Source organism: Octopus bimaculoides, chromosome 4 (assembly GCF_046866305.1).
Source record: "Octopus bimaculoides isolate indiv1 chromosome 4, ASM4686630v1, whole genome shotgun sequence".
NCBI classification, from domain to species: Eukaryota; Metazoa; Mollusca; class Cephalopoda; order Octopoda; family Octopodidae; genus Octopus; species Octopus bimaculoides.
Window position 1 is genome coordinate 6,584,791 of NC_142931.1, and position 10,000 is coordinate 6,594,790.

Here is a 10,000-nt window from a genome sequence, read left to right on the forward strand (position 1 = left end):
TATATATATATATATATATATATATATATATATATATATATATATATATATATATCGTCTCTTGGTATTACCCTTCATGTCTTAGGCCCTCGTGACCAATAAAACGAATTAATTATTATTATTATTATTATTATTATTATTATTATTATTATTATTATTATTATTATTATTATTATTTATCTTTATCATTATTATCTAACGCAGATTCATTCGGCTCTACGCAATTTAATGTTCCGCAGGCCTCTTTACAGAAACCTAACGCGTTCAGGGTTTCGTCAACTGCTGTCCGACAAGGACTTAGCTGGCCGAAACTTCGAAGTCACTACCAATAATATTTTTGTTCATGAAGAATACATCTGTACTCTACAAAAGTATAGAGTGATCCTTCAGATTAATGTAAAATTGTTTTCATTATAATTGAACAGAAAAGCAAACAATGATATATATATATATATATATATATATATATATATATATATATATATATATATATATATACATATCTAAATATGTTAGCTGGACTTTTTAAAAGGTTAGGTTCTAAAGTTTTGATGCTGAGATGCACATGTATATAAGTGGTAGTGTGTGTGTGTGCGTGCTTGTGTACACGGGAGTTTGTATGAGTGTGTGTTTGTGTATGTGTGTATGTATGTGTCGTTTTGTGCGTGTTCATATTATTATTTGTTTTTTTTTCTTTTGAGCGCGAGCAATTTTGCTTGTATTTCATTTGGCGTCTGTCTTACATTTATATGCATCTCGTATGTACTGATGTCTATGCACAAACACACACTCACATATAGATGTGTGTGTGTGTATACACACACATGTATATATATATATATATATACATGCAGACACACATATACGTATATATATATATGTGTGTGTGTATATATATATATATATATATATATGCATACACACACATATATGCATAGATATATACACATACATACGTATCTGCTTGCGAGTTAGTATAGAATTACTTAGTGGTTATTGCTTCTCGTAGCTCAATATGTTTATAAAGCTATACATGTACTACATATATATATATATATATATATATATATATATATATATATATATATATATATATATATATATATATATATATATATATATACACACACACAGACACACACATATATATATCTATATATATATATATATATATATATATATATATATACACACACACACAGATGGGTTATTTTTAATCTCTGAGCGAGAGATAAACAGTAACAGTACAGAATCATAAAATATAGTTGCCAACTAAATGTGGCGGTCCTATATAGGACGGTGTTACTGTTGTTTTTAGCTCGAGGAAGACATCTCCTCCAGATGGCTAACGACACACAAACTGTATCCGATTAGTATTTGCGAGGGAGGTCATCGCTCGCATCTCTAGCCATAAGTGATACACACAGACTCGGATTTTGGGGTGGTTACCCGTCTTCAGTGTGTGTTAATTATTGGTTAGTGATGAAGAACTCATTTCACTCGCAAAATACTATATATATATATATATATATATATATATAATATAAATAATATATACATATATGTACATACTTACATATATATGTATATATGGGTACAGGACGTCACAAAACGTAAACAACATGAAATACGAGGAAAACTTGGGGATGCGAACAACGAGTGAAACAAATGGAAAGCAAGACAAGTAATATAAAGAACGACCCCTCATTAGTTGTCGGCTGTTTATCTACTCCTCATTTCGAGTAATTCACGACAATATGAAGCTTCGAAAAACTTGCTCCCGCGAACCAAAATTAAATTTCGGATGTTTGCAGAGGGTCAAAGTTTGTAACGAAAATAGGACAATGGAGACATACAACAAACCAAACGAAAACAAACATGGAGGGCCGTTAGGCCAGACGATGCGACTTTACCCTCTTCTGGTCTCTCTCTTCCCCTTTCATTTTCTCTCTCTTCCTTTCTCTAATTCTTTTTTCTCCACTTCACCGTTTTCTATCTGTCTCTCTTTCTGCCTCCCTCTTCCTCCTTTACTCTCTCGTATTTCATGTTGTTTACGTTTTGTGATGTCCTGTACCCATATATGCATATATATATATATATATATATATATATATATATATATATATATATATATATATATATATATATATATATATATATATATATATATATACATATATATGTAAGGATGTACATATATGTATGTATATATGCATATATATATATATATATATATATATATATATATATATATATATATATATATATATATATATATATATATATATATATATATATATATATATATATATATATATATATATATATATCGTCAGCGACAAAATAGGGTTCGGTAAAATAAAGCGTTAATCATGTTCTTTGGACATGAATGTGTCTCTTGAGGCCTACTGGTGCGATCTCAGTTTACTTGTGAGCTTGTCGATCATTCACGATGTGTTTTCTTGAATGGAAGGCAACGTTAGTTGGTTTTGATCGTTTTTGTTTCAATCGATGGGAGTCTTCTGTAATTTGTTTATATTCATATGTTAAAGATATTTCTTAATCCATATCATTAACTGGTTGTTACATTATTGTTGTTATTTCCATTCAGAACAGGTCTGAACATTTTAATAAACCGTTTTTCTTTTATCCTTCTTCCAACCTCACTTGTGTCAGGTAGTTTGTGGAAAGGAAAAATTAGAAACATTTTCTGACCACATGCTTCTATATGTTCACTCAATGGAATTTGGCAAACATTAGTGTTCTGGATTTGTTGTCTGTGGACTCGTGCGCGTTCCAATACTGCATCCCCTGTCTCGCCTATGTATAGTTCCTCGCGATTCAGGCATTTAATGCAATAGATCAAATTTCTGCTTTTGCAGTTTATATCTGCATTTGCAAAAATCTGTCCATTTTTTGTTCTAATGGATCTACCAGTATGCTTGTATAGACACATTCCACATCTGTTATTATTACACTTGGATACTGTGAATGCTTTATCCTGTTATTTTTTCATGTTGAATTTTGCCTTTGTTAATAGTTTCTTTAGGCTATGTGGTTGCCTTTTGCTTAGATAAGTGTTTGATTAGTTATTATGTTTTTTTTAATTTTTCACTTTGTTTTATGATTGGCAAATCTGTTTTGATGATGTTAAAAATGTTTTGGTTATGTAGATTGTGTGTTACTAAAAATGGTATTGTGTTCCGTTGATTGGTTCGTCTTTCTTGTGTTGCCCTAAGTTATAGTTATATATACAGAACTATGGAAATACACTTATTATCATTATTTTTTTGGCCTCTCACTTATAATTTTAATCATAATTGAATGATGACGAGATATTATCCGATAAAGGACATTCGAAGATTTTCACATATCTAAAGTTTATAATGGTGTTCGATGAGGAATAATATTTATTATTTCAGAACTATGTTTTTTTTTCCTTTCTTCTGAGCATATTTTCACAGAAAGTTCATGTTGACCGCCAATCTACATCTTTCCACTAAACCCAATTCAAACTTAATACAGGAACTCCTCTAGCCACTGGATTATCCGTCGTCACTTGAGCTCATCATTCGTTAATGAATAATAAGCTAAAATCTGCGACTAACCCTATCATTATTAGTATTTCTTTACGATTTTACTTTACAATCCTTCAAATAATAGAATATATAGAAGCATCATTTTCTATTTTAGACAGTATTTATGGATCAACATTCTTTGTAGCAACAAGCATACGCTACATGCATTCATTTTTCCCTCGCTATGGAATACAGCATAACCATTCTTTTCTTCCTTACACCATGGTGTACGACCTAATCAACCTTCCTGATCATGGATTTGCTCAAAGAATACCCGATCTAATTGGATTTCATTGGATCTTTCCACCATCCTGTACATAATGAACTACAACAAATATTGATGAGGAGCTTTCTTCCACTGTCTAACCTGTATCTCTTCGAAGACGGAATATCCAAATTACAGAATCTTCCCCCGATACGATGCTTCAATAGCTGGGTTGTCCGAGAGACAGATTTCAGAGACTATGTTTTACTATTTTTTACCATTCCTTATGTGGCTAAATTTAGATTGAATTAAATAATAGTAAATGTCCTTGTTATGTCTTGCCTACTTTAACCTACACCTACTGACTCAAAAGGAAGCCACCTTCAACCGTTTTGAACAAAGCAATTACATCACCACAACACTCGCATTCCTATTAGTCTGAGGCATCCGGACAAAAACTCGTCATATCCTTTATATATATATATATATATATATATATATATATATATATATATATATATATATATATATATATATATATATATATATAATTATAAATATACAGGGATTAGCAATTGAGTTGCTTCTCCAACATACTGAAAATTTAGAAATAGCATTTAGAAATAAATTTTCAGTATGTTGGAGAAGCAACTCAATTGCTAATCCCTGTATATTTATAATGATAAATAGTTTTACCGATAAAGGTTTTTTTCATACTGAACTACTTGGCAGGATTGTTAAGTATTAATTCTATTATTAATTGACGATTCTCTGCCCTTATTCTTGTATATTATATATATATATATATATATATATATATATATATATATATATATATATATATATATATATATATATATATATATATATATATATATATGTATATATATGTATATATATGTATGTATGTATGTATATGTATATATATATATATATATATATATATATATATATATATATATATATATATATATATATATATATATGTATATATATATATATATCATATCATATATATATATATGTGTGTGTGAGTGTGTTTATGTGCGTGTGTGTGTGAGAGAGAGAGTTTTTGTCTTTGTTTGTCTCCTCCAAAACAGCTTGACAACCGGTGTTGCCATGCTTACGTCCACGTATCTTAGCTATTCGACTAAAGTGTCCGGCAAAATATGTACCAGATTAAGATAAACAAAACAAAACAAAAGAAATCAACAACAACGAATACTGTGGTCAATTCATTGGACTAAAAAATTCTTCAAGGTTGTGCTCCAGCATGGCCATATTCTAGTGATTGAAACAAGTAAAAGATCAAATATAAAAGGTATAGCTATTGGTCAAGCAGATACGTTGGCAGAACAGACTTTCGTTCAAGAATTCAATCAGGAACTACATGACTTTGAAGCGAACTTCTTAACGGCAAATTTACGTCTATTGTTTAAGGCGAACGAGGTGGGGGGAGGGGATAAAGGGAAGGAGAAAAATGTGGAGGAGGAGGAAGATGAGGAGGAGGAGGAGGAGAAGAAGAAGGAAGTGGGAGGAGGCACAGTTTATCTTGTGTAAATGACAAATGATTGAATTGATTGTGTTATCTGGCAATGCAGTTCTAAATTTTAAATTACATATGCAAGGACAAAGGTTACCATATGTTACAGCTATGGGCATTATAGATTAAGATGGGTGTGCGTATGTATGTATATATAGGTACAAGTGTGTGTGTGTCTCAGTGTATGTGCACGTACGTATTTGTATCTGCACGTATGTTTGCACAAACGTGTGTATATATATATATATGCATGTTTTGATGTGATTAGGTTTGCAAATATATATTATAATGTGTGTAAATATCGGCTAGGAATGCATTGGGGAATGTATGTATAATATCGGATTGCATGTAGCATTATGTAAATGCCAATGTTTATATGTGTTAATACGTTTATCTAAACATCCACACAACAGTATACGAATAACGAACCACTACATGCATAAATACAAGTTTACACATACAAACAGAAACACACACACACTCACGCACACACAAAGAAACACACACACCCAAAGAAACACATACACATACTTTCTGTTCAAGGTTATTATTAAATACACGCAAATATCCTCACTGATACATTTGTGAATACACACACACGCTCACACACATATATGTAAACGTATTTACATATATATGTATGAACACACACACAGACACACAACACACACACACACTTATATACATACATATATACATGCAAACAGATATATGCGTGTATATATGCATGTGTGAACATATGTGTGTTTAAGTTGTTAAGGGCAGGAGCGCGTTTCACAAGTATGATTATACAGATGCCAGTAATTACATTAATAGGATGGTCTACAAACACTGCAAATGCACACACACACAGACACAGACACACATACACACACATATATAAACACCGCTCTTTCTTTCTCCCCCCTCTCTCTTTATATATGTATATGTATATGTATATATTATATACATTCATATGTATATACATACGCATATATACATAAATATGTATACATACATACATACATACACACACACACACACACACACACACACACACACACATATATATATGTATATATATAATCATATATCTATTTGTGAATATACAGTATGTCAAAATTCATACGCACATAGATACCTAAATGCAGATTCCTATACACACACACACACACATACAATCACACACGCAAACTCACGCACACAAACTCACATACGTACACTCACACACATACACACACACACACACACACACACACACACACATAGCCGTATATGTAAGTGTATGTATATCTACATGCATATACGTATAAATACATAAACACAAATTTGTACACCATATGTACGTGTGTGTGTGTGTATTTACATATAGATCCGTAAATATAAATTCACACATGGTAAATGAGCTTTGATAAATGGTTATTGTAGTTGTACGACGAGGAGTGTTTGAAGTGCAACATAACCACATATATATCTATTGTACTTCACATCTTTGACAGTTTAATTATTGGAGAAGATAAACCAATGTATTAAAACGGATCATCATTTCAGAACAACTGAAATAAATATTAATTTATTGATTTCTCTGTTTAAATCTTTTAACATTGAACAGGTTCTTGCTAATGTAAACGTCAAAAACGTAGCTATTGTGAAGCAGCCCAGAATGGTGTTGACTAGCCATCTTGTCTATCAGGTATATATTAACCAACTTGTAAGATGTCAAAGAAATGAAACAACGCAAAGAAATGTAAATGTATGCCTCTACGTACGTACATACATACATACATACATACATACGTAATGCGTTTGCAATCCAGGAACAGGAAATTGTGACAAAATACCTTGTGAACAAAAGAGACAGTGACGCCCTTGTAATCCCAAGGTGCAACCGGATGTGTAAGCTATGTCGTGTTTCTGTGGAAGACATCACGCATGTGATTAGCAGCTATCCTAAAATGTCATCACGGTACTACCTCCCTATGCGGTACGATGTTGTTGTTAAAACAATTTACCATGCAATCCGCAGAAAAGATTGTCCTGAAATAAACATGTAAAATCCCTCTGATATGGAATACATTCATAAACACCAACTCAAGGAATACTGGTGGAATATTCCCATCGAATCTTCTGTCAAGTGTAAGCATAACAGGCCGGATATTGTTGCTTAGGACAGAGGGGCAAAGGTATGCACCATCATAGAGGTTAGCTGCCCTGCAGATATAAATATCTCTTTGAAATTCAAAGAAAGAGAGGATATCTATGGACAGCTGCTTCGAAACCTTCAGCTTCTATATCCAGACTATGAATTCATATTCAAACCAATAATAATTGAAGCACTAGGTTTTGTTACTAAATGCTTAAAGGAGAATCTGGATAAATTGGGATTTTCAGAAAGAGAAATCGACCGGTTAATTCGTACATTACCAGTGCAATCTGTGAATGGAACAGTAAAAATATACAAGAATTTTCTCAAGTTCCAAATGTGAATGTGTCTGTGTTAACTTCATCCCAAAGATGGAGCCTTGTATCTTTGTTGGAAGCTGGTTCCCTCCTCCGTGGAAGATTTATAATAATTAAAAAATAGAAGAGACATGCATACATACATACATGCATACATACATACATACATACATACACACACATACGTACATACATACATGCATACATACATACATACATACATACACACACAGATGAAAAGTGAAAAAAATGTATGGTAAATAAACAAACGATAGGTAAAAACGTATAACGTATACTGAGTGTACAATCGGACAGGAGACAGACACAAAAGATCTCTAAATCTTCATTAATCATCAATCAAATGGTATTACTCAGTTTCGCACCATTAATTATACATATATAGATATATATGTATGCATACCTAAAAAGTACCATCTGAACGAAGTCGATGCCAGTGCCCTCTGACTGGCTCCCGTGGTGGTAGCACGTGAAAAGCACCCACTACACTCTCGGTGTGCTTGGCGTTAGGAAGGGCATCCAGCTGTCGAAACATTACCAGATCAGATTGGAGCCTGCTGCACCTGGTGGCTTTCCAGACCTCACTCAAACCGTCCAACCCATGCCAGCATGGAAAGCAGACGTTAAACATTGATGATGATGATGATGATGATGATATATATATATACATGTATTTATATAAATAAGGATAAGATCGATATTTAAAATATTGATCTTATCAAGTGGCCAGCATGGGAATAAAAACCATCAAAGGTAATAATTATTTAAAATTATAATATAGGGTATCTAAGAGATACCGCCACACTGAAAAATAGCAGTCAAATTCTGACTCTAAAACCACAATAAATGTCCACATAGTACAAGGAGCGAAGACGAAGACAAAATAAACCAGTAAAAATAATAATAATAATAATAATATTATTATTATTATTATTATTATTATTATTATTATTATTATTATTATTATTATTATTATTATTATTATTATTATTATTTTTACTGGTTTATGTTGTCTTCGTCTTCGCTCCTTGTACTATGTGGACATTTATTGTGGTTTTAGAGTCAAAATTTGACTGCTATTTTTCAGTGTGGCGGTATCTCTTAGATACCCTGTATTATAATTTTATATACATGTATATATATATATATATATATATATATATATATATATATATATATATATATATATATATACAGGTTAAATAAAACGAGACAACAAAGCCAAAGCTGAGTAAAATATTTAGGACATTTTATAAAGAGAAGGTTAATCTTACAGCTGTTTCATGGATATAAACGATATCCCATCATCAGGGACGGTATGGGAGAGTTAAATAGAAGGAAATAGTACAGTGGAATATAAGAAGTTATTTTGGAAAGGGAGAAATATAGGAGGTATAAAGGGAAATATAATGTAGGTACCATGGAAAAGAAGTCTTTTTACCCATTCTACACAACACATTCCTTAGATGATGGAACAGCAAGTTTAACATCCAACATGTATCTTTACTTTTATTCTTATATTTCCCTTTATACTTCCTATATCAATCTCTTTCCAAAATAAATTCTTATATTGTACTTGACTATTCCCTTCTATTTAACTCTCTTATATCGTCTCTGATGATTGGATATTTTTTATATCTCTGAAATATCTGTAAGACTACCCTTTCCTTTATAAAATGTCCTTGATATTCCACAAGCCTTGGCCTTTTTGTCTCATCACAACCCGCTTTAGACTCCTCATTCATACTATTATCGAACCGAAAGACTTACAGCAGTCGTTTCATAGCACTTACACATACTTACCGACTAACAAGGTGCCTCAATTTAAGTACCTAATTCAACGGAATCTTAATTATATATATATACAGAGACATTTAATTTTGGTCGAGTCAGAGCTTCGTTAGTAGGTGCAGAGAGTTTTCAAGCAAGTCATGACTCTGACAAGTCCTAATTGGCCTGAGCACTTACAGGTGAAACTCAATGTAGCAAGAAATTGATTCGACCCAAATAAAATATATCATTAATCTCTACTTTTTTTATTTTTGGTATATTTTCCTTTTTTTTTTTTAAAGGTGGTGAACTGGCAGAAACGTTAGCCCGCCGGGCAAAATGCTTAGTAGTATTTCGTCTGTCTTTACGTTCTGAGTTCAAATTCCGCCGAGGTCGATTTTGCCTTTCATTCTTTCGGGGTCGATAAATTAAGTACCAGTTGCGTAC